This window comes from Mixophyes fleayi, chromosome 5, assembly GCF_038048845.1.
Source record: "Mixophyes fleayi isolate aMixFle1 chromosome 5, aMixFle1.hap1, whole genome shotgun sequence".
In the NCBI taxonomy this organism is placed as follows: domain Eukaryota; kingdom Metazoa; phylum Chordata; class Amphibia; order Anura; family Limnodynastidae; genus Mixophyes; species Mixophyes fleayi.
In genome coordinates, this window is record NC_134406.1 from 218,485,870 (window position 1) to 218,513,070 (window position 27,201).

Consider the following 27,201-nt stretch of genomic DNA (forward strand, 5'->3'; position numbering starts at 1 on the left):
TTCCCAGCTTCCAATTCTTCATTTCTCCAGCTATTTTAAATGTAGCCGCACAAATTATAGGTTCATAAACTCTCTCTGTGTTTGTCACCTCTACATTCCATTAGTTTAATTCAATTCAAATTAACCATTATAATCTCCCCCGAGTCTGCTGTTCATGCACTATGCCACTTTCTATATCTATACGAACACAAGAATGAGAAGAACATACAGACTCCACACAAAGTCCACATCCAAAGGGAGCTGGTCAGAATTAAACCTATGACCCCAACACTGTGAGGCAGCAATACTAACCATTGTAGATTAGAGCATCTTCTGACCATATCTACCATCCTTCACGTCATCTGATGGCAGGGCCAGACTGGCCATCTGTCAGTTCTGGCAAATGCCAGAAGGGCCGATGGCTAGATGGGCCGGTTATAAACTGCCCGGCCCCATTACTCGGCACATGACAGTAATGGGGCATGACAGTCTGTGCGCCGAGTAATGGGGCCGGCCCTACACTGACTTCCTGGTGGCCGCGCATCTTCAGTCCCTCCCTCCCCAATGAATGGCTCAGTGACACATGGGACGCGCACCACGTGACAGGTGCCGTCCCATGTGTGAAGAGAGACTACAGAGCACGCTTTGGATCGAACAAGTTAAGGGGGGGAGGGTTAGCTTGCGTATATGCGACAGGGTATAACTATAGTTTGTGTGTGTGACAGGGTATAACTATAGTGTGTGACAGTAAATGACTATAGTATATGTGTGGGCCAGTGTATTACTATAGTGTGTGTGTGACAGTGTATGACTATAGTGTGTGTGTTTGGGCCAGTGTATGACTATAGTGCGTGTGTATGTGTGTGACAGTATATGACTTTAATTTGTGAGTGTGAGGGGGACAGTAAATGAATATAATGTGTGTGAGGGGGACAGTATATGAATATAATGTGCGAGGGAAGGGGGGGTCCTAATATAATGTGGGAGGTAGGCTATTAATCTAATGGTGAATTGCAGGTGGGTGTTATGAATCCCAGTGCATTCACAAAGTGCAACGGAAGTGTAAAGCAAAGTGTCTTTATTCTGGTAAATACACAAACAAAGATAACTCAGATCCACGGATAAGAACAGGTTCCTAAGGAGACTGTATAGTAAAAATGGCAGGAACAGGTATTATAAGTTTTACCCCAGTCCAGAAGGCACAAGGCTGTCCAGGAAAGCAGACAGAGTCCAGGGATCAAGCAGAGATCAGACAAACAAATCCAAATAGCCAGGCAGAGATCAAGGTCACAAGCGAATAAGCAGGGTCCAGAAGTCAGGCCAAAAGGTCATGGCAACAGGCAAACGAGCAGGGTCCAGGAATCAAGCCAAGGGTCACAACAGAAGATCAATCCAGAAGGTATACACCAAACAGCACAGGAGCAGGGCGGCAGCAGCTAGGAATAAACGGTATGAACTGCACAGAGCACAGCTTGAGGCAGGTATTAGAAGCAGTGCGACAGGTGCAGTTCTAATTAGGCATCAGGCAAACAGATTAACTCCTTCAGACATGTAGAAGAGTTCAGGAACAGAACAGCAGCACCTCTGGTGGTATAAGGTACTGCTGCTAGATACAAAACACAGGCAGAGTTGTAACATAGTCCCCCCTTTAACGAGCGGATTCCAAACGCTCCATACAAGCTCCCTTCAGATCTTCCTCCTTTTTTCTTTTTATTGCAGGATGGTGATATATCCAAAAAGCCAGCTACCAAGGTTGAGGTTTGCTGTGACTGAGGGGGCACAGAGAAAACCGGATCAGGTGACTAGGTTGTGGATGGAGCGTACTTCTGACAAATGGCATTAACAAAGTCCATGGTATTATAAATAATGGGGTCATCGGAATTTAGTAGTGAGAAGGCCCAAGTTTGTGACTCCCCTCTAAAACACATAATGATTGAACCTACTTTATTGAATTGGTCAACAAAATAATCCGGACATTCTTGAAACTGTTTCATGGACAGTTGGAGTACCATAACAAACTGTTCGATGTCTCCATCAAAGAAGACTGGAGGAAGATCTGATGACTCAGAAGAGGCTTTTGGGCATTCAGGCTCAATAGCAGACTCTTGAGAGTCCCTGGCTGGGACGGCAGAGCAGGAGTCCCCGGCTGGGACGGCAAGGCAGGAATCCCTGGCTGGGATGACAAGTTGAGCACACTTGACGGGAAGCCCGGAATGGGCACAGCACTCAGACTGGATAGCACTGTGAGATGCCTCAGAGCAGACAGCACTGTGAGATGCCTCAGAGCAGACAGCACTGTGAGATGCCTCAGAGCAGACAGCACCAAGTGGTAACTCGGGCTGAACCGCATTGACAGGCAACTCGGGCTGAACCGCATGGACAGGCAACTCGGGCTAAACCGCATGGACAGGCAACTCGGGCTGAACCGCATTGATAGGCAACTCGGGCTAAACCGCATGGATTGGCAACTCGGGCTGAACCGTATGGACTGGCAACTCAGAACACAATGGAATATGCTATGGGCCATAGCACCAAGTTTATTAAATGACAACAAATTAACCAAAAGATGATATGTAACACTAATCATTACCATGACTGAATGCAATAAAACAAATTTTGCACATATTTCTACTCCTGTGTTCAGGAGAGGACACCATACTGAAATACATGTCTTTATTTAGATTAGCAATGAGACTACAAAACAACAACACAATTTTTAAGGGTCACAAACTAGCATAACATATTTTTTTAAACTTTCGCTAGACCACTTTTCCAAAGTCACTTCACCAGATAAAAACCATCTACTGAATGATTGAAGGTAATATTAGCTCCAGAAGTTGTAGGAGAAACTATATATACATAATCACTTTTTTTTTTTTTATATATATTCACTCAGCGTCCTTTGATCTAAAAAATCAAATACCCCTTAACTTACCTTTCAATCGCCTTGTTCTCCAAGTCCGATCCCCTTCTCTTCTTTTCTCTGAATCTTCACTGAGTCGCTGTCGCTGTTCTCCGCTTTTGCGTGTGGCTCCTCCGTACTGCGCTCCTCAATGAAAATGTCGTCCGTGATGACATCAACACGCACCATATTCACTGTGAGCGCAGCACAGAGGAGGGGACCAGGGAAGGAGCCGGATCGCCACCTGACAACCTGACCTGAACGGTTACACGCTCCGCATGACTGCAAAAAGGTACGCTTTTTTTTTCTCCTACAGGATTTTTTATTTTCATTGAGAGCCCTGCCTGGGGCCCCCTTGCATGTGGGACCCCCGGGCACCTGCCCATCGTGCCCAGTCAGAAAGACGGCCCTGTCCCTGCTCACTGTACAGGAAGTTCCCACCCTGACGGATGTCAGCAGCATCAGAGCATAGATAAGTACAGTGGACTAAGTGTGTCGCAATGTATCTGGGGGGAGGGGGGGTGGCGTGATGGGGAGGGCCTGATAAATGTAAGGTTGGATTATAATGTATGTATCAACGCACCATGTTGACCATGTCCACAACATAATGTGGCCACGTCCTTGGCAGCACACAGGGTTTTTCCTACTCATCAACAGAGGTAGGCCCCGTGTGCTTTAAATGCCAGGGCTGATTTTTAGTCCCAGTCCAGCCCTGTCTGATGGGGAGCCAGATTAGCAATCATTTTGTGCCCAAACGTGTGGTAAATTTACTACCTGAATTGCAGCAATTATGGGCACCTTTAAACTTTGAATTAAGGTCCAGGTTGATATACTCACTAAGCCATGCCTATACTTACATACAATACACACATACTGTTGCATCTTCCTTTTATTGCTGTGCAACTTCCTCATGTTTTTTCAGTAGTGTAGTGTTGCTGCATGTGTAATAGAAAACTATAACAAACCATGTTAACGCCCTAGTAAATTAATCTAGTTGCAAGAATATAGAATTCCTGCGGCATCCTCTACGTCTTCTTTATCGTATTATGTGGCTGACATATTATTTCAATTTAACATATGTGGGGTCAATTTATGCTGAATAGTTATTAGAAGCCATGATAACAAAAGTCATTACACTGCAGTTCCGTTTTGACAGTAAAAATTTCTGCAACATTATCACAAATCCTCCTGCATTAGTGCAATGATCCTTACTATAGTTTCATATTAGAATGAAAAGCCTGCTCTAGCATACTTGATAAAAGTTCTTCCTAGCTCGCTTTTTATATTCATGTTTTATTTTAATTTATGTCACAATCTGCATAACTTCAAACTCTAAATTTAAGAACAAAACAAAAAATAAACATAAAAATTTAATTTCTCCATATAGATATGTGCTTTCTGTAGAACCTAGAATTTCTTTAGTCAGGGAGAAAGTTTTAACATTCCCTATGCGTAGTGTGAAGTAACAGAGTACACAAAGATATGAAAGTACTGTCCAAGAGTGTCTCAAACACCTGTAATATGTAATAGGTATTATCATAAGATCGTATTGGGGTTACCGTCAATTGTTTTAGTTTAACTAGCTGCAACTAGTTCTATTCACCATGCTCAAAACAAATAAAACATAAACAAAAGTTCCTAGCTTGTCTGGCTTCCTACTAACACATGGGGACACCCTTTCTCCAGTGAGAGACCTTGTGCCCTACACACATACAAAATACAGGACTATTGGTGGGTCCAGGCAAGTGGGGAGCACACTACGTAGCTGCCGAGAGGTCCAATCTAAGCGAAGGAGAGGGCGGGGCCAACCAATCAGAATAAAGGAGGGGCATGGCTATGCTAACCCCCCCCATTCCATAGAAAAGTCTAGGTCCACCCCTGTACAGGACGCACTGGACACTGTTTACAATCCATATTCTTGACTCAGGGACTCAAGCGGGGACTCAGACTTCTCAAACAAAAAAAAAAAAAAAAAAAATATTATAAAAAGCTATCAGTCTGAATATACTTTGAGTTTTGCAACTGGTGTGTTTCCTACTTTTAGTATATTCCTTGTTCAGTAAACTTTGGGGGATATTTACTATAACTTGTAATAGAGAAAATTGAATTTGTTGCCCACAGCAACCAATCAGACTCTAGCTTTCATTTTCTAGAATGTACTATAAAAATGATAGCTAGAATCTAATTGGTTGCTATGCTACCTCCACTTTTGTCTTTAAGTTGTTTTAGTTAATCTACCCCTATGTACTTTGTGTTTTCTCTGTCCATGAGAAGACACAAAAAACAAGAATTTCCATTTTCAAATTGTCCATGGGAAGATAACAGACTGAGCACTTCACAAATCTATTCTTTATGGAAGGGTGGCAAAAAGAAAATTGTTGAAGAAAACTTACAAGAAATCTCACTTTGCTAATTTTTCCAGATAGCACGTAGGAAACACACATAGCAAATGGAGGAAGATCCTATAATCTGCTGACACCAAGATTTAACTTTCTGGCCTCAACTTTAGGTGCTATATCTGAAGTAAGTCTAACATTGTACATCCTCTCATGAACACTATCCCTACCGTCAAGCATTGCTCTTTTTAGGGACTGAAAAACTTGTCAATTTAGAGGACAAAATGGATGAAGATGTAAAGGAGTCAAAAGGAAAAGCCTGCTGCAGTCTGCTAGACGCATAGGATTTGGGAGAAGATCTATATAATTTAGCTGGACAAGGACCAAATATCATACAGCAAAAGCCGTATCAGAGTAGCGTAGAAAAAATAAACAAAAAAAACAGCACTTCAATCCCAACATTTTATATATATTGTGACACAGTCACTGGATTAGTGTTTGAAGGCAGGTATATATTTCACCTAGATTCCTAAGCTACTTGTTTTAAACCCCCAGGAAAATGTTATTGTGCCTAAGGTGCTGAAGGGCCATAGCCTGTTTAAAAGCCAGAAAAGGGTCCTGGGGTTATGGATGGAGAGTGTGGGAAAGCCCCATCCATTAGGCCCATAAACCGGGTATTCCAAATTACCAGTGATTCTGTTGGTATTCAGGAGTTGCACCTGTATGGTGCTAGTAAAATGCTGCAAGGTAGCTCAGTCAGTCTATAACTGCATGAGGACAGGGGCTGCAGAGTCTTGTGAGAGAAGGCCTGATATCTGCTTGTAAGTAACTGTGCTGAAACTACTTTTTGTTTTTTCTTAGGCTGGGTACACACTACAGGTTTTTCGGCCAATTATAGTGGCAAACACCTGATAAACGACCGTTTGGCCCAAAATCTCATTAGTGTGTACACTTGCACGATGACCGACAGTTGTTCCAAAGCACAAATCGTCATTTCATTTGATTGTTCAGCAGAACATAAAATCTCGTTCAGCTATGGAATGATGTTCTTCCAATCCAGCAGTGTGTATGCACTCAAGATCAGAATCTCCACTGAGTTTACAAAGTCATGGGGGTAAATGTATCATACTCCGGTTTCTTCAACTCGCGGGAGTTCGGCGAGATGACAGCTAAAATTTAAAGCGGCACTGCCTTGTAAAGTCAAGTTTCCCTTTACAAGGCAGCACCGCTTTAAATTTTAGCTCTCATCTTGCCGAACTCCCGCGAGTTGAAGATACGGGAGTATGATACATTTACCCCATGATCTTTTCAGCCAATCGTTATGACAGTTGAAGAGCACAGATCTGAGGGTAAATCTTTTAAAACATGTATAGTGTGTACGCATGAATCGGCATGCTGATCTGGTCTTTTTTTCATTTCAGTTTTTACTACAATTGGTGTAGATAACACATTGGTCGAAAAATTCAGTAGTGTGTACCCAGCCTTAGACAAAAACTTTTGAACAATTTGTTATTACTAACGATTTAACAAACAATTCAAATTCCAATCAGTCTGCCGATCACATGCCTACACACTATACACGATTTACCTTCAGATCTGTGCTCTTCATCTGGTCCTGTAGTTGTCTAGAGAATGATAGCACAGTATTCATTCATTCATTCCTGTCACACTGATTAACCACCTTGTTATAGCTATCCACATGTCATTACAAATTTCGTTAGCTTCAGTGACTCTGAAACTAAATATTCAGTCTTAGAACGAACAGATGAATTAGTCCATCTACAGCACTCTCTACAATTATTCACCGGGATATGTTCATTGCCGGCATTGGATAAAAAGATAATGGGGTATGTTTACTAAACTGCAGGTTTGAAAAAGTGGATCAACCAGTCAGATTGTAGCTATCATTTATTTAGTACATTTTACAAAATGACAGCTATAATCTGATTGGATGCTATAGGCAACATCTACACTTTTTAAAACCTGCAGTTTAGTAAATATACTACCCTGACTCTGTAAACTCTATGGAGATCGTGATCATGAGTGTATACATACTGCAGGATTGGAAGGAGATCTACCCCAGGAGATGGTACCCAAATAAAATAAACACACAGCTATAATTTGAATAGATATATATTCAGTTATTGCCAGTTTTCTATATGTAAGTAAGAGTTTAAAGTCCATCCTACCCCGTTTGGACCGCTATCTTCCTTAGTTTCAGTTTTTCAGTTTCAACATTATACAAGATAGAATTACAGAGTACACTATGTCAATGTTTTGATCAAACAGCACTAGCCCCCTTTAAAATTACCTGTAAGTAGTCTCGTAATGTCGACTCTGTTATTATCCTGCTTTCATAGTTGACCAATAGTTTATCTTTTTCATCCAAATAGCTGGTTTGCAGACTCTGGTACTCCTTAGCTAACGCTGCATTTGCAGTAAGTGCTGCATCCAAAGCTTCCTACATTAGAAGATAAAACAATACACAATTTACATTAGCTGTATATATTCTAAAATAAAGAATTTATAGAATTCATTAATTCACAACAGCTTACCATTTTTCAAAAAATTATTTTTTACCTCCCTTTTTTCACTATTTCTTTATAATAACTTTACCATTTTTTCAGCCAAAGAGGATTCAACATTTATTTCTATATTCAATATCAAATATTATCACATCGTCTATAAATGACTAAGAAGGAGGTTCTCTTTCTTTAATAACCATCCTCACTTATGAATCACCATCACTGTGATCTTCCTACATATCTTCACTCTCATTGTTATATGAGATGAAATATATAGATGTCCTTTGTTAGGTCTACACCATCTTCACTTTTTTTATTTTATTTTTTTTATATTTTTATTTTTATTTCTATTTAATTTGTATTCATTTCATTTTTCTTTTTGATATTATTTTCACAAACTTTTTTATCACTTAATTATACTTTTGACATAATACAGTTAATTAGGGATTTATTACTGGCACATGACATGTAGGTATTGTTTTTATAGATCTCCCATATAATACACCTTAACTGTCCAGTGTGATTTGACAACATGGTGTGATATTATACAACACATTCTTACTTACCTGTGTTATACATAAAATACTTAGATGCTTACTCATTCATTACAATCACCATATATATCACTATATAATGACCCTAACAACAGATTCATTTCAGGTATTAATGTTAGTTCTGACTACGATACATGCCACACACCCGTCTCTGCCGAGCAATTGTATTTGCATGTGGGGGTATACTTGGGTTCTATTGGCTGCGAAGACTGTCCATTGATAATAACCTCTAAAATTGCTTAGGACTCGTTGCCAGTTATTACGTCATTAAATTGAGGTTTCCCGCTATAAAAGACCAATGGAATGGCCTAAAGGGTTGCCTTGACGAAGCTATTTTTTTAGCGAAATGCGCGTCGGCTCGGTCTGCGCCACCAGCTGTCTTCTCTTTAATTAAGTTATTCAATATGTAAATCAGTCCCTCTGGCATGAACAAGATATAGAATTTAGGAAATTATGGACTACATTTCTATCTAAATCCCTCCGTGGGTGGTTTCGTTAAATGCGGCCAAACTGCACAGCAGTGATACTTTCTGTACCGGGATTGTTTGTCAGACAAGACGGTCAAACTTATTAGAATCTTCCTCCTTGTCTCTCTCTACACAGAGATCTCTAAGACATTAAAGAGGAAGGACAGATCAAAGACATCTATGCGCGTGTCACGGTTTGGAGGATTGGATTCTTTGATATGCCCAACTTGGCGCTACTCCTAGCAAGGCGCAGAGTCTAACGAACGGACGGTGTTCACCAAGAACCACCGCAAAGTGGTTTGGTCTTAGCTGCGTCCGCCCGCAGGTCGCGGCCTTTACCAGGAGTGTCAGGCGAGAACCTTTAGTGGAATGGGCAGAATGGGATGAACAGTATACAGCAGAGAAGATGGAGCACAAGCTCTGTAGACAATAGTGTAACTGAATAGTGGAGTGTAAACTCTTGTGAAGAGTGGTATAGCTGAGAGAGATGGAACGTAAGCTCTTGTGGTCAGTGGTATAGCTGAGAGAGATGGAGCGTGAGCTCTTGTGGTCAGCGGTATAGCCAAGAGAGATGGAGCGTGAGCTCTTGTGGTCAGCGGTATAGCTGAGAGAGATGGAGCGTGAGCTCTTGTGGTCAGCGGTACAATGCAGGGATGGAGCGTAAGCTCTTCAGCCCATGGTACAGCAGAGAAAGATGGAGCGTAAGCTCTTATGGCCAGTGGTACAGCTGAGAGAGATGGAGCATAAGCTCTTGTGGTCAGCGGTATAGCTGAGAGAGATGGAGCATGAGCTCTTGTGGTCAGAGGTACAATGAAGGGATGGAGCGTAAGCTCTTCAGCCAGTGGTACAGCGGAGAATGATGGAGCGTAAGCTCTTATGGTCAGTGGAATAGCTGAGAGAGATGGAGCGTAAGCTGTTGTGGTCAGCGGTACAATGAAGGGATGGAGCGTAAGCTCATCAGCCAGCGGTACAGTGGAGGAAGATGGAGTGTGAGCTCGAGACCAGCGGTATAGCTGGGATATGGAGCATGAGCTCTGAAGCCAGCGGCACAGCAGAGATATGGAGCTCTGAAGCCAGCGGTACAGTGGAGATATGGGGCTTTGAAGACCAAATGGAACGCGCAGGGAGAGAGACGGAACATCTAATACCAGGCAGGTAACACGATCAACAGGCACTGAAGAGAAGGGGGAAGTGCCTATTAAAGTTTGGAGCCAGAATGGGTATCCAATAGGGAGCATGCAGAGGACATAAAAGATAGAGTCCGCGCATGCGCAGAGCCGGAGACAGGAAGCCAGCAGCCGGAGTATGGAATCAGCGTGAGGCAGGTGAGAGTGTCGGACCTCGGTTATAGAAGCCGAAGCACCGCCATGACAGTGCGCTTCTATGAATCAGTATATAATCCAGTGTTTATAATATCCTGGATGTGATTTCCCATTATATGACACCCTATCAATATGTCACTATTTGGGCTAACCTTATCACCTACCATAAAGGGTTATACTTTATACCCATTCATTAACAGAGGGGCTTTATTATATCAATAAAAGAAAATATATGTTAGAGGGCTGGCTGGCGCGACTATAGCAGCATTTTTTCTGGTAGTTTTAACAGTCTCTACCACTGGTTTTCGTTTCCATCCACAAGATTTAATATTTCGCTAATTTTGTTTTGTCATATTTGTGTAATAAAGTTTATTTTTTAATATAATTACAAATTAGTTCAGTTCCCGGAGTGCCCCAATATACACATTACTTTTCTCTTTCTTCTTGTTTAAGATCACCATTTTCATCAGAATGAACCAATAAAAAGTAAACCACTTAATATTATTATGAGACAAGCAGATACACATACAGTACCTACATGTACTATCCTTAAAGGTACTTAACATTACAATACTACTAAAAGGGAAAACATTGTAACAATATATTTACTGCTGTTTTAATGTTTGTGAGATGTCAGACAGATTGTCCTATGCCAATTCATTATAGTTCATTTTCTGTTTTTCCACAATACAAATGAAAAATTGGGCACTAGAGTCCATTTACAAATGTACCAAACATGTGGTGAGCGTGCTCCTATTTATCTACTTAGTTCATTTGTAGGTGTCATGAAAGCCAGATAGTTGGAATGGTCTTGATCTCCGCTTGAGTGACAGCTACCCCCAGAGAGGTGTGGAGTCTAACAGAGGAGAGGTATTCACCAGGGATTCCTACAAGGGAATATGGTCTTAGCTGCCCTCAACCGCAGGTCGCGGTACTCTAGGGGGTGCAGAGCAGATAATAGAGAGAACCACAAGGTAACTGTAAGGCAGAATGAAATGTAGCCTCAGGTGTATGGAATTCCGGAACAGGACGGATGCAGTGCGATGATCAGCAATATAGCCATGTATCTCAATAATAGGATAGGCTGAGCAGGTAGTACTATAAAATGATGAGCTGCCGGACTCAGAAGAACCGAGGTATACACTAGTGAAGAAATTCAGCAACAGGACAGATGCTGAGCGATGCAATATAGTCACAAGACTTGACAGCGTTAAGCTGAACAGGTATAGCTGCGAAGCGATGCACTGCGGTGAGCAAAAGTACTGAGATCCACACATGTGTTATACAGTAACTCTGGAACAGGACCGATGATGAGCGATACCCTGCAGTGAGGTCACAGGTCTTGACTGTAGAATAAGCTGAACAGGTAGAAGCGATGAACTGCGAAGAGCAAAAGCAGTGAGACTCACACAGGTGTTATAACTCTGGAACAGGACCAAGGATGAGCGATACTCTGCAGTGAGGCCACAGGTCTTGACTGTGGAATAACCTGAACAGGTAATGCTGTGAAGCAATGAACTGCAGAGAGCAAAAGCACTGAGATCCACACAGGTGTTATAACTCTGGGACAGGACCGAGGATGAGTGAAGCTGCAGCCAATGAACAAACGGCCTAACTCGCGAAGACAGAAACAAAGGTAAGTATGAGCACAGACGGGAGTCAGTGGAGATGCTGCCTATCAGGTAGGGAGACCTGATGATCGGAGACCGATAGAAAGGAGGACCCTTATAAAGGGAACTGGCTGGTGATCCTCCTATCACCATGGAGCAGAGGTTTTTAAAGATTCCCAGGGTTGCGCATGTGCAGAATACTTGGCAAGATGGCATCCAAGGATAAAGGAACGCCAGGCTGTACAACAGATAGGAGTAACCAGGGGAAACCCATGTATACAAGGATCAGAATGGAACTAAACCGGTGAGATGTGTGATAGTAGGTGCATGTCTATTTTTGCAAGATTATGTGTATTACTTGCCGAGGTTGGAAGGAGTGAAAACATTAGCCCATCCTACTATCTCTTTCGAACCACTACCTTCATTAATTTCAACGTTTCATTTTTTTTCTTTGAAAATAATGCTTAATATAGTTTTATTTATAGTTTAAATTAATGATGATAGGGAGTGGATATCAGGACTATCTTTATTCCCTGTCATTTTGTGTGTTGGAATGTTTATATTACATGGACACCTAGAAATTCCGTTTCCCATATAAAGTGCACTCAGAAGAAGCAACAGGCTACCTGCTGAAAGTATAGGACAGCTTCTGATTACTGGCAAACAGCAAGAAAAATGACCCAAATGGTGCTCAATATCGCTAGGACTAAAAAGAGCTGTTGAAGATGCAGCCTTATTCCTAATAAATGAAACAACACTCTAAAACCACAGACAGCCTACCAACTACAATATAAATGTTATTGGCAAAATGAGCTTCAAAACAATAAAAAAAAATTAAAACTATGTCTGTGACTCTAGAGTAATATAAATGTACTATCTCATAAAACACATATACAAACAATTGAACATGAATATAAAAAACTACAATATATTCCACATAAGGACTCTACGATCAAAAAATATGTGCACAATGAATATATAGATCTTAAAGCAATAAAGCTGCCTGCATGAAACTCACTGTGAGACAGAACGACTCCACAAAGATCTGCTGGTGTTTACACATATGGAATAGCCATCACTCATAAATTCCTGCAATAGCGATTAGATTAAAACGAATCAAATACTAGCGTGGTGATAAATGTTTCTATGTATTCTGGCCATACACCTTTTAAAACAAAAAACAGCTGTCCATGTTGTTAGAAAACACCAAGGGTCTGATTCATAAAGGAAAGGAAAGCAACACAAAATGAGTAACTTTTCACCTTGGCAAAACCATGTTGCATTAGAGGGAGAGGTAAATTTAAAATGTGGGGACAGATTTAGAGTCGTGGTAGGCCAAAACAGCCAAAATAAAAGAGGTGGTTTTGAGAGGCGAGATTGTTCAGTTGAGCCATTTTCAAAATTTATAACATAAGAGGAGCTACTACAGACTTATGAACTACTGTGGCAAACATTATTTATTTATTATGGCGCAACAATAATTAATAATTAACTTATGGAAACAATATTTATATTTCCATTATTTTAAGGGGGCAATATTTTATTATAGAAATCTGCAAGAAGTTTATGCAGTTTCCATTATTTTAAGGGGGCGAATGAATATATAATTATATTAAGGGACAATAATATTTAATTGCTAATGGGAGTAATAATTACACAGGTCTGCAACCAAAAAGCTGTTTTCAAAATTTTATCTGATTCTCATGTTTTTTGGTGCGCTGAAATCGAATGGGACGTCAGGTCTTTTCACAATCGAAATGTGCCTTGGTCAAACAGGTAGCTGGAAATCGCTAAATTTCAAATTCATCATACTTGGGGAAAAAAAACTGAACATGGAAAAACAAATTTATTTTCACTGCCAGTGCTCCCAAAAACATGAAAAATACATGTTTATTGGTCCTGATGGTGATCACTGCATTGTTGAGTGTGCTTGCTAGGGCCTACCTGAACATGTTCTTTCATGCATTAACTTGTTCTCCGATTCCTCCACAATCTTGTGTTTCATTTCAGTTGTCATCCTGCTTCTGTGTGGTTCAAAATTAGGGCAATGCCTCCAAGAAAGTGTGTAAATTTGCCTGACAGTTTCTGTTTCATATGTGGAGAGTTCATGGTGATAAAGCAGCAGAAACTGCAGAAACCAAAACTGGTTGGTATGTGGTGATTTAAAAGTATTGTGTATGCTGCTGGGACAACAGGCTGGGTACACCAAATACCCTTGTTTTCTATGTTTATGGGACAGTAGAGACCAACAAAATCACTGGAAGCAAAAAAATTGGCCACCAAGTAGTCTAGTTGTTGGTGAAAAGAATGTTCTCAGAGAAACATTGGTACCTCCTGAGAAGGTTTTATTACCACCACTCCATATAAAATTAGGATTAATGAAGCAATTTGTTAAGGCACTTCCCAAAGATAGCGAATGCTTCAAGTACTTGAGATCCAAGTTTCCAGGCTTAACGGAGGGGGTTTATGTTGACCCGGATATTAGAGAACTCATATCCAACAAAGACTCCATCAGTTCAATGACTCCAACTCAAAAAGAAGCGTGGGTTGCCTTTACTGTGGTCATAAAAAACTTTTTGGGAAACCAAAAGGACCCAAATTACAAGGAAATAGTGGAAACAATGTTGAAAGCGTTCCACAAGCTTCATGAGCTTAAAGTTGCTACATGAGCTTAAAAGTCCATTTTCTCAACTCACACCTTGACTATTTTCCTGAAAATTTGGGAGCAGTGAGTGAAGAGCAGGGAGAACATTTTCATCAAGATATAAAAGAAATGAAAAGAAGGTATCAAGGGAAATGGAGTGTTACGATGATGGCTGACTACTGCTGGATGTTGTACAGGGATCTTCCGGAAGCCACCTACAAGAGGAAAAGCTCAAAAAGAAGTTTAGAGTTTAAAAAAAGACGATTTCACAAGCAATCTACTTGAGTGTGGTGTTAATTTTGTCGTCACCTGTGCAAATGAGTTAATATTTTTCATGTAAATAAAATATTTGCGTTAAGAGATTTTTTTAAACGATGAACACCAGTTTGTTCGAAAACCTGACGTCCCAGGACAAAACGTCTGTCATTTTTGGATTCAGCGCACCAAAAAACGTAAGAATCAGTCAACTAAACCAAAACAGCTGTCCAAAAATTTATTTTTGCAGATCTGTGTTATTTATGATGGGGAAACACTTACTATATAGCACAGCAAGTAACAGCATGCACTTTTGCGCATGTGCATGCTGGTACTTGTAGTGTCACATGTTTGCAATATAAATGATTCACCTATTATGAAATAAAAAGTGTATACGTTTCCATAATTTATCCCTTGTTTACTTTTACATATTCAGAGCAATACCCGAAAATTACTGAAATGTTTTTGCCATGTAGTTTGCCAGAGTTCAGGGATCTATAATATAAATGTCTAGTGGCGTGTGTTAGTCTGTTTGTGTGTGTGTGGAAAAAATAAAACCAAGCTGCAGCGCCACCTGCTGGGCGGAGTTATACACTGACCTACTAAATTCTTAGTGTGCGTAGGAAAAAATTCAGAAAGGGCTGAAATTTGGTATACTAAGATGTTTTTAATTTGTTAATTGTTAAAAGTGTTTATAAAGATTTTAAAAAAATATATATATATTTCTTGAAGGAGAAGTGACAGTTGGGAGTGGTTGGTGGTTGCCAGGGGTGACAGTGGGGAGTGGTTGGTGGTTGAGGCCTGGGCTATGGCCCAAATGCATGACAAGAACCTTTTTAACACCTTAAGTAGCTTGATTTGACTAGAATGCATGAGTATCATGCACGGGTTGACTTGTGCCAAATATGTGTATCTTAGTGAGCTATATGGACAGTTCCTCAAACCATTTGTGAACAATGTTTGCACTGTGGCAGGGCGCATTATCCTGCTGAAAGAGGCCACTGCCATCAGGGAATATCGTTGCCATGCATGGGTATACTTGATCTGCAACAATGTTTAGGTAGGTGGTACGTGTCAAAGTAACATCCACATTTATACCAGGACCCATGGTTTTCCAGCAGAGCATTGCCCAGGGCATCACTTTGCTTCTGCTGGCTTTGCCTTCTTCCCACAGGGCATCCTGGTGCCAACTCTTCCCCAGGTAAACAACGTGCAACACACACACACACACACACACACACATACATACACAAAGTGATTCATCACACCAGGTCACCTCCTTCCATTGCTCCATGGTTCTGATCTGTCGCTTACTTGCCCTTTGTAGGCATTTTGGTGGTAGACATGGGTCAGCATGGGTACTCCGACTGGTCTGTGGCTATGCAGCCTCATATACAGCAAACTCAATGCACTGTGTGTTCTGGCACCTTTCTATCATAGCCAGCATTTATTTTTTCACCAATTTGTGCTACAGTAGCTTTTCTGTGGGATTGGACCAGACCGGCTAGACTTTGCTCCCCACATGAGTCAATGAGCCTTGGGCGCCCATGACCCTGTTGCCGGTTCACTGGTTGTCTTTCCTTGGATTACTTTTGGTAGGTACTAACACCCCACAAGACCTGCCATTTTAGAGATGCTCAGACATGACCCCATAACAGGTGCCATTGTAATGAGATAATCAATGCTATTCTGTCACGGAGGTGACTTTAGTACCTGCAAGTATTGGCTCAGCTACACAAGGAGGCGCAGAGTCTAACACGCCGCCGGTATTCACCAGGGACCCCTGCAAGGGAGTTTGGACTTCGCAGCGAGCGACGTGCAGGTCGCGGCCCTCCCAGATAGCTACTTGCGAGGTAAGGGCAAATCAGTAGATGAACAGGCCGAGTCAGAACCAAGCGGGCAGATAAGGTACCAAATCAGGAGGCAGAGGATAGTCAGCAGGCCAAGGTCAAACCGAAGTAACAAGACAGGACACAGGGAAAATCCAAAGGCGAGGTCAGGAAGCCGGGTCAGTAACAGGAATCAATAGATAGGATAATAATAAGGTATAGCTGGAACGCTGGAGGCTAGATAACTAGTTGCTCTGGCATCCTAGTGATGTCAGAGCAGGATATATATAGGAAGTCCTTCTCTCTCATTGGTGGGCAGTGATTCGGCGGTCAGACAGCTGACCGCCGACAGGAAGCTTCAGCAGCGCGTCCCGTTGTCATGGCGATGGGCCGTTGCCTAGCAACGGAACGCTCAGAGGGAGTCAGACGTCCGTCCCTGCTTAGCGTGGAGGCGCGGGGACGGCGTCTGACAGTACCCCCCTCCTCACAATCGGAAGACACATCTGGTAAAGAGCGCCGTTTAAGAAAGGCGGATAATAATCCTGGGGCATGCAAATCTTCTTTAAAAACCCAAGACCTCTCCTCTGGACCAAAGCCTTTCCAATGTACTAGGTACTGTAAACGTCCTCGAAATTTACGTTCCTCCAGGATTTGACTAACCTCATATTCGTCCCCCATAGTGGTTGGAATAGCATGAGGAACAGGGGTGACGTGGGAAAACTTGTTGAGTACCAGAGGTTTAAGGAGGGAAATATGGAAGGTGTTATGGATCTTCAGCGCCAGAGGAAGTTGGAGTCTAACCGTAACTGGATTAATGATTTGAGTAACTGAGAAGGGTCCAATGAAGCGAGGTGCTAGTTTCATGGAGTGAACCCATAGTCTCAGATTCCTAGTGGACAACCAGACTTTGTCCCCAACCTGAAGGACGGGTACGACTCTTCTATGATTATCAGCGGAAGATTTATAATGACACCCAGATTTGAGAAGGTTCTGCTTGGTGGAAACCCAAAGTTTAGCCATATCTTGAGTCATAGCGTGTCGGCAGGGACCGTGGGAGGTGGGAAAGAAAACGAGGGAAGAATGGGATGGGTCCCATATACAGTGAAGAATGGAGAATATCCAGAAGAAGAATGATTATGGTTGTTGTGGGCAAATTCGGCCCAAGGCAGCAGAAGACTCCAATTGGATTGGTTGTGTGAAGAAAAGCAACGAAGAAACAATTCTAAATCTTGATTTACTCGCTCCGTCTGACCGTTGGTCTGTGGGTGGTACCCAGAGGAGAATTTAAGACTGATACCTAAGTCCTTGCAGAAGGCTCTCCAGAAGCGAGAAATAAACTGGACGCCACGGTCAGAGATTATCTCCAGAGGACAACCGTGGAGGCGAAGATCTCTTTAATAAATATTTGTGCTAGTTTAGTTGCAGTTGGAAGGCCCTTTAGTGGAACGAAATGGGCCATTTTAGAAAATCTGTCCACAGTGACCCAGATGGTGTTGTAGCCGTTGCTGGGTGGTAAATGATGAAATCCATTGAGATGCTAGACCAAGGGTGATCAGGAATTGGAAGAGGTTGTAACAGTCCAGCGGGAGGTTGCCTAGGTACTTTATTCTGAGCACAAGTAGTGCATGAGGCTACGAACTCCCGGATGTCAGTACGGATGGTGGGCCACCAGTATTGTCGAGAGAGTAATGAAAAAGTTTTCTCTGATCCGGCATGTCCAGCAAACTTAGAGGTATGTGCCCAACGGAGCGCCTTCAGGCGTAAGTGTGGTTCCAGAAAGGAGCAACCGACAGGCAGTGTCCGAGTGATTGCCACAATGCAAGAAGGTTCTAAGACCGGTGGGGGTTCTACCGAGTGAGGAGTATCAGAGGTATCGAAGGAACGGGACAGAGCATCAGCCTTGGAATTTAGTGAACCAGCACGGTAGGTGAGTCTGAGATTAAACCGGGCAAAGAATGAGGACCATCTGGCTTGACGGGGATTCAGGCACCGAGCCTCCCGAAGGTAGATGAGATTCTTGTGATCGGTAAGTACAGTGACTGGGTAGAGAGCGCCCTCCAGGAGATGACGCCATTCTTCGAGTGCAGACTTTACGGCTAATAACTCTTTATCTCCGATGCCGTAATTAGACTCAGAAGGGGAAAATCTCCTAGAGAAGAAACCGCAGGGTATTAGTTTCCCAGAAATAGATTCTTGCGACAAGACTGCCCCGACACCAACCGAGGAAGCATCAACTTCGACTAGAAATGGTCTGTTCTGATCAGGTTGAGCAAGCACTGAAGCAGAAGAGAAAGCTTTCTTGAGGAGTTCAAAGGCGGTAATAGCTTCCGGAGACCAAACTTGAGGATTCGCTGTTTTTCTGGTCAGATGGGTAATGGGTGCAATGATGGAAGAAAAGTGAGGTATGAATTGTCGATAGTAGTTGGCGAATCCAACGAATCTCTGAATTGCCTTTAGTCCCAACGGTCTGGGCCATTCGAGGATAGCAGATAATTTCACAGGATCCATCTGCAGACCGACTCCAGATACAATGTAACCCAGGAAAGGGATTTGTGATACCTCAAAAACACACTTTTCGAGTTTGCAGTATAACTTATTTGTTCTTAACCGGGATAGAACCTCTCTTACATGAGCACAATGGGTGGCCAAATCTGGAGAGAAGATTAAAATGTCGTCTAGATAGGCTACTACAGAGACGTAGAGAAGGTCTTGAAAAATCTCATTAATAAAAGACTGAAACACAGCAGGGGCGTTGCACAATCCAAAGGGCATCACAAGATATTCAAAGTGACCCTCTGTAGTGCAAAAGGCAGTCTTCCACTCGTCACCAGAGCGTATACGAATGAGGTTATATGCTCCTCGCAGATCTAGTTTAGTAAAGATCTTAGATTCAGAGATCCTATCAAACAGTTCCGAGATGAGTGGCAACGGGTATCTGTTTTTAACAGTGATGGCATTCAATCGCTGGTAATCAATGCAAGGCCGTAAAGTCCCGTCTTTCTTTTTAACAAAGAAGAATCCCGCGCCTGCGGCAGAGGTAGACTTCCTGATAAATCCACGCTGGAGATTTTCAGATATATAGGTAGACATAGCAGCATTCTCGGGAAGAGATAATGGATATATTCTGCCTTTGGTAAGCTGTTTATCAGGAAAAAGTTCAATGGAGCAATCCCAGGCCCGATGAGGAGGTAGGGCCTCGGCCGCAGTTTTGCAGAACACATCTCGGTAGGAGTTATATGAAGATGGTAATTCAGTCTGAGGAGATGTCCGTCAACAAGGAAGAGTGGAGTGGCCAGGTTTTAGACCAGACATGCAGGACTTGAAACATTGTGGGCCCCAAGAGGTAACCATAGCACGATTCCAATAAAATTGGGGTGAGTGAAGCTTGAGCCAAGGTAATCCTAGAATGACAGTGTTGACAGAACGAGGAAGAACCAAAAACTCGATGAGTTCAGAATGTAGCACCCCTACCGTCAGCCGAATAGGAGAACAGATGTGGGAAACCGACCCGTTGGAGATCCGATTCCCATCCACTGCAGTGAGAAATAACGGCTGAGGCAATTTTAGTGTATTTAATTGGAGTTGCGATGCCAGAGTGGCAGATATAAAATTTCCGGCAGAGCCGGAATCCACAAAGGCTAGGGTCTCAAAGGGGCCGACAGCTGAATCCAACGAGATGGGCATGAGGCAATCTGTGCTAGCAGTAGTGTAGGGAGTAGTAACTCCAACTCCTAAATCAGCCTCCCTGCCACCGACTAGGAGGGGGCGTTTCCCGGTCTTTTAGTACAAGAGGATATGGTATGACCAGGATCCCCGCAATATAAGCACAGATTCTGTTTGAAACGTCGCTGACGTTCCTCAGCGGAAAGCCGAGATCGGCCAATCTGGATCGGTTCCTCCTGAAGTACCGGATTTTGGAACATGGGAGCTAGGCGAGTAGTGGTCCGTCTGGAGGCGGAACGTTCCTGTGTACGTTCTCGAAAGCGTAGATCAATGCGGTTGCATAGGGTGATTAATGAATCCAGATCAGTAGGAAGCTCCCGAGATGTTAACTCGTCCTTAACTCGATCTGACAGCCCTTGCCAGAATGCCGCTACTAAGGCTTCGTTGTTCCAACTGAGTTCAGAGGACAAGGTGCGGAACTGTATGGCGTACTGACCGACTGTCATGGATCCTTGGCGGAGGTTAAGGAGACTGGAGGCAGCAGAGGATATGCGACCTGGCTCATCGAAGACCTTACGGAAGGTCTTAATAAAGGTAGAGGCGTTAGAAAGTAGTGCCTCATTTCGCTCCCACAAGGGGGAAGCCCAGGCGAGTGCCTGTCCGGATAATAGAGAAATGATGAAAGCCACTTTGATGCGTTCTGAGGGGAACGATGCTGGATTACACTCGAAGTGTATAAGACACTGATTCAGAAATCCCCTGCATCTCTTAGGCTCTCCGTCAAACTTCTCCGGCGGGGAAAGTCTCAAAACAGCAGTGGATGCCACGGCAGGAGAGGAGGGGGTCGCTGCAGCCGCTGAGGTAGTCACGGGAACATTCTGAGCTGCGGTCATAGAGGTCTGGAGGGTCTCGAGACGTGAGGCGACTCCTTGTATGCAATGAAGCAACTGTGCTTGCTCAGCCTCTTGTTTCTCAACCCTATGAGCCAAATGGAGTAGAAGGTCACGTGCTGAAGGTTCATTAGACGACTCGGTCGACATGGCCAGAGCAAACTGTCACGGAGGTGACTTTAGTACCTGCAAGTATTGGCTCAGCTACACAAGGAGGCGCGGAGTCTAACACGCCGCCGGTATTCACCAGGGACCCCCGCAAGGGAGTTTGGACTTCGCAGCGAGCGACGTGCAGGTCGCGGCCCTCCCAGATAGCTACTTGCGAGGTAAGGGCAAATCCGTAGATGAACAGGCCGAGTCAGAACCAAGCGGGCAGATAAGGTACCAAATCAGGAGGCAGAGGATAGTCACCAGGCCAAGGTGAAACCGAAGTAACAAGACAGGACACAGGGAAAATCCAAAGGCGAGGTCAGGAAGCCGGGTCAGTAACAGGAATCAATAGATAGGATAATAATAAGGTATAGCTGGAACGCTGGAGGCTAGATAACTAGTTGCTCTGGCATCCTAGTGATGTCAGAGCAGGATATATATAGGAAGTCCTTCTCTCTCATTGGTGGGCAGTGATTCGGCAGTCAGACAGCTGACCGCCGACAGGAAGCTTCAGCAGCGCGTCCAGTTGTCCTGGCGACGGGCGCGCATGCGCACCACGCCGCCGGAAGACGCGTCTCCGTTGCCTAGCAACGGAACGCTCAGAGGGAGTCAGACGTCCGTCCCTGCTTAGCGTGGAGGCGCGGGGACGGCGTCTGACATATTCACATCACTTGTCAGTGGTTTTAATGTTGTGGCTGATCAGCGTATATATTTACAAAGCAAAGGCAGTTACAGTTACAGATTCCAGCCTGGATGACTAGTCAAGGAGAGATCCACAATCTTTTATTCAACAAGTCCAAAGGGCCAGAGCACTCACAGGACTCTTTCATGACTTTCACTAAACTTCAAAATGTATTGCATATTCTAAAAAAAAATCTAGAACCTTTATCAAAATGTTCATGTTTACTGAAAGCTGTATAGGTTTAAAGGCACAAACTGTTGTGTAGTTATGACCAACCTAATTAGCTTGGTGTCATTGTATCAGGATTTGCATATCTGCACATTTCCCATCTGCTCTGATGGTTCTGCATATCCATTGTGCCTGGTATCTGTGCAATCAATGTATGTTGAATTGCAAATAGAAATAGTCAGATGAAAGCACTTCCTACTTTTACATGTACAACTCTGCATTGGTAAATTGACATATAGAATATATGTAATCAGAATACAAAAAATAAATTCCCTTATTAGCTCTTTACTGTAGCATCGGCACACTTTGTGGGCTTCGGGTGAGCACACGGTACGGCATTGAATGTATCTGATAATGCCATTATCAAGGTGGAGTTATAATGTCACCTTCAAGACAGTGTTACAATTAAGGCCTTGTGCAGAAGTGCTCAGAGAAACAGACAAAATAGGAACACATTCAGGTTTGCCCTATTTCTATACCATGTTCCTAATTTTAACAATCTCTAAAACAGAACAAAATGAAGACTGAGCTATTTACATTTAAATACATGCACAGAAACAGATTAGTGTTACTCTTGGTGGACGGTAATCAACCATGCCAATATCCTTATATCAAGCAATCTGAAAACGTTATGAGTCAAAGTTTTTGATCTTCTAAAGGGTTAACAAACAAAAACTATACTCACACCGATGAAGAAACTTGATATGGTCTCAGCACTCACCTATACTACCATCTATGTACCTGATTCACAGACGGACATTATTGTGAACTGACTTTACCTGTGGTCTATGTCTCTATAAAGTTGTTTGGTCATCTTGTTCCTCCAGGACCTATGTAAGACACTTTGTACACCTTGACTAAGTTTACTTCACAAGAAGTTATTGCAAACTGGTGGACCTTCATTTGTTGTTGAATTATGTATCACCTCTAGGGTCAGTTCAAGAACAACTGATGACCCACAAGTTGCCTCAACGTCATAAAAATCCAAAACTCAATGACTATAGTCGAGAAAAATAAGCAAACAAACTTCCATGATTTAAAAACTTTCTTTTTCAGCTCAAGAAGCTAAAAACAAACTGCTGAACATAGAGGTAGTAGCTAGGCAAAATATATAGACTGCTCACCAAGCACTAGTCTGTGTCCTCTTCTCACCTTCCTTTTGTCTACAGTAGTGCTTGGAAATATATTGAGCCAGGGCATTAATTAACGAGAGTAGGAGGGAAGCAACATGGAAACTGAAATCTGGAGAATGTCGGAAGTAAATTAAATAAAAATGTTCATTTTTCCTGCCCCTTTTAATCTTACTGACGTGTTCAAACTATTGGACATGTACTGTAACTGAATATCTCAACTGTACCTGAAGAAATAATGGAGCGTGTCTCAGCAGTAAAACAGAACGGCACTAAACTGATGAGTTTAACCCAGCAGAAAGAGCGGCTGTAAACATGACAAATGCCTGCTATTGATTTCAGGTTTAATTACTCTGTGCAGCACTGACAAAGCCCATCAGATGTTGTTGTGAAGTGTAAATGGAACAGACCACACTTCACTGACCATAGGAAACTGATTGTGTCTGCAGTTTGCATTGTTTACTTTATCCTCCGTAAACTTTGGCCTTGATCAAATTAACAAGTGCTACTAACCTCCAACAAACTACCAAGCTCCCTGGTTTTATAGCAGGAGCTGGAGATTACCACCATTCAATGCAGAATGACAAAAGGGGAATGTTTTCCAGCCTTCCCTTTCACTTCCACTGACTAGTGTGTCATTCTTTTTAAGTGGCTATACATGCCACTATTGTAGTAGACATTATCACCATCATCATCAGCTATTTATACAGCGCCATTACTTCAACAGCGCTGTACAGAGAACTCACTCACATCAGTCCCTGCCCCATTGGAGCTTACAGTCTAAATTCCCTAACATACACACAGAGAGATCGAGAGAAACTAAGGTCAATTTGATAGCAGCCAATTAACCTACTAGTATGTTTTTGGAGTGTGTGATGAAACCGGAGCACCCGGAGGAAACCCACGCAAACGCAGGGAGAACATACAAACTCCACACAGATGCAGGATTCCTAGGTGCTAAACCCATAAATACACTCAAAAGAAGGCTTGTCTATAAAAGAAATGTAGACAGAAAGTGGTGTTAAATTATCCTACAACACAGTCCAAAAAACAGATATAGATATATATATATAGATATATATATATATATATATATATATATATATATATATATATGTATATCTATGAGCACCACTGTAACCAGTTTAGCACTACAAACGCCAAATCACATGCAAAATTATGGCTTTCTATTACTTCCCAATAATCACATACACAAAAGGCTACACTACAACAGAAGTAAGAAGTTTGATAATATTCACCATAACTTTTACAGAGATCTTTATAAAGATCTGAATGTAATTAAATACATAAACAGCTTTAGGAAATAATGTCCCAATTTAGACTGCAAGCACTTCACGGCTGCCTCTACTCATCAAGTATATTTGATTATTTGTAAAGTAGAATGCATTGACACTGCCACCCACAACTCATCCCCTCATGTTTCTTAGGAATACATCACCTCCAACTGCTTAATGTTACATTTCCATCTCCGCTAAACCCGTATAGAAAAAGGATGACTGACATATGCATTGGTGATAGAACAAGCTGCCTCTCAGCCTTTGTTACCACTAGGCACAGGCCTGCTCTGCCTAATGCTAGAGCAGGACCTGTTGCCAGGTGTTACACAAGATAAATTAATCCTAAGGGGGGAATTCCCCCTGAATTAGTGCAGCGTTAAATCTATTAACGATATTACGGTAAATTTAACCCGGCCTTCTGCTCGCAGCTCAGGGCATTGAATCTACCGTAATAATGGTATTTAAGCGCAGTATTACCCTAATAACGGTAATAATGTGCAGGCCACGTTCATTTTTACAATAACGTGGCTAATTGAACTCCCCCCTTCATGTTCTTGATTGATGTTATAGATATGAAATGTCTTAACACAAAACAGGTAAAACTTTTCTCCTATTAAAATGTACAATACCACCCACTGAGATATTTCACTGAATCAAAATAGTTTTGAAATAAAAGTACAATAAAATGTATCTTCTTTCCAGTTTCTGAGCAGAAAACAAAACAGAAAGTTTGATTCATCTACAAATAATCAACCTAACCTGTTAGAAAAAAGCTCTAAATACATGATATATCTATTTAAAGGAAACTAAGTTTGCAAAGATAAATTGTAAACAGCTGTAAACCAAGTGATTCATTCTGCCTTCCTCCTTAGAAAACTATTATCTTTTGTGCAAAGACAGCCTGAATAGTGTCTCATTCAATGGCAAAAGCCAGAGCAGTTAAGACATGAAATTACAATAATAAGTATATAACATGCAATACGACAGTCCGCAAGTGGTTGACAGTGCCACATACATTAATAAACATGTTTTTTGTGTAGTACAATACAAGTGGAATTAAAGAATTAAAAACACATGAAACTTTTGAGTTAATGAACATGGTCCTTAAGTGCTCATTTAATTCAAACAGCTGTTTGTTAATGCCGTAAGCGGTGTCATAAACTGTGGAAATACAGTTAAGTGCAAGACACTAGTTAATGCTATAAAGCAACACATGCTCTAATATTAAAAGAGTTTAATGGGATTAATACAGAATAACGCATTAACTCTCTGTTATAATGGCTCAGAGCTGCAGGGCAAGTTCTGCCTCAAAACAACTTTGTAGACAAATCTACAGAAAGTAAAGTTACACTGTACAGCAAATCATGATTTCTTTTTATTCCTCGCAAGAAGTGGAACCCTGATACGTTAACATCTGTTCCAATCACACATTGGGTAGAATCACAGTTTTCTAAAGTCCTAAATAACTAAAAATGTGGAACCCCTACAAGTTACCATCTGTTGACACTATATCTAAAAAACAAAAGTAAAACATATACACACACACAAACACATACATTACATATGTATGTGTGTATGCGTAGCAATATGTATAGTCATTGTCAAATGTGATCACAGGTTATAGACTAATAAACAGGTTTTATATCCATAGAGTTTAACCTGATATGCAGACAGTTTTTATTCCACAGATAAAAGACTGAGAAAATAAAAATAACAAAAATGCATAATTACCGGTCTAAACTCTAATACAGAATTCCTTATCTGCAACTGGGAAGCTTTTCACTTCCACCTTACAGAAATCCCACAGCAACATTTACTTTCCGTTTGCCTTTTGCTCTCTTAGAAAGATATATGTTCCTGCAGCCACAGGTTGATGCAGTAGCTGTACTGACAGCCTCTCTTAAATACCTGCCAGCAGCTGAAACATCTGCCCTGGAGTTGAATGGACTCTGGATCCTAGTAAGCATATGATAGAGATTTTGTAGAAAAGTATTTCCTCTTTCACAAGTTCTTCTCAGATATGTCATACCACAGTGATTGAGCAACTGTAACAGATATACAATGAGTACATACATTTCCTGAAACAAGTATGAAGGTCTGTGGGGCTTACAACCATCTAGTTACTCTACTGTTTTTTCTCCTTATTTTCATAGGTGCATTTGAAGGAGATATGATCAGTGACTTATCTGAAATGTCTTCCCAATCTTTCTCTACAACAGCATTGTTTAGTTTCCTGCTTAGGTAATCCACAGGATGTTCTCCACCTTTTCTGATCCGGGACAAAACATCACCCCCTCCTACCTCAGAGGCTTTCAGTGGTGTACCTGCAAGTTAACTGTAGTCAACTGAAGATTTCTTAAATATCAGGCGTTTCCTAGTCAGTCTATAGTTATTTTAAACTCAGGGCATAGATAAAGCATCATGCTATTCAATTTCCTAGAAATTGAAGAACCTTATGCTCCTATCTGGTTTTAGGATTGCTACTAGGAGACTCAACCAGTCACTGTGGGATTCTTTAATGACACCCAGATCAAGCATTTTTTTGAAACTATACAAAATGGCCGCCCACCTAACTTCAAGAACTAAGTCTTTGTAACAATATCATTTTTAATGACTGACCTAAGTGCCTCAGAGAAAATATATATATGTTTCTTGTGGAAATTTTTTTTTTATGTATTTCTTTCTTTTAAGCATCATATAGGTATGCTACATTTACCTCAGGCATCACAGGATTGTT

At 41.9% G+C, this 27,201-nt stretch overlaps 1 long non-coding RNA gene across 2 annotated transcripts in view; it reads right to left on the reverse strand.

Moving 5' to 3' along the window:
• The window catches only part of LOC142158990 (uncharacterized), a 111,264-nt gene extending 84,817 nt beyond the window's left edge, over positions 1 to 26,447 (reverse strand). The window contains exons 1-2 of one of the 2 annotated variants that reach the window (XR_012692893.1): positions 26,373 to 26,447; positions 7,529 to 7,678 (exon numbers count right to left, since the gene is read on the reverse strand). This is a non-coding gene — a long non-coding RNA (uncharacterized LOC142158990). Of the gene's footprint in view, positions 1 to 7,528; positions 9,614 to 26,372 lie in introns of those variants that run through there. The other variant, XR_012692892.1, reaches the window with a different exon arrangement.
• Between the last annotated feature and the right edge of the window lie 754 nt (positions 26,448 to 27,201).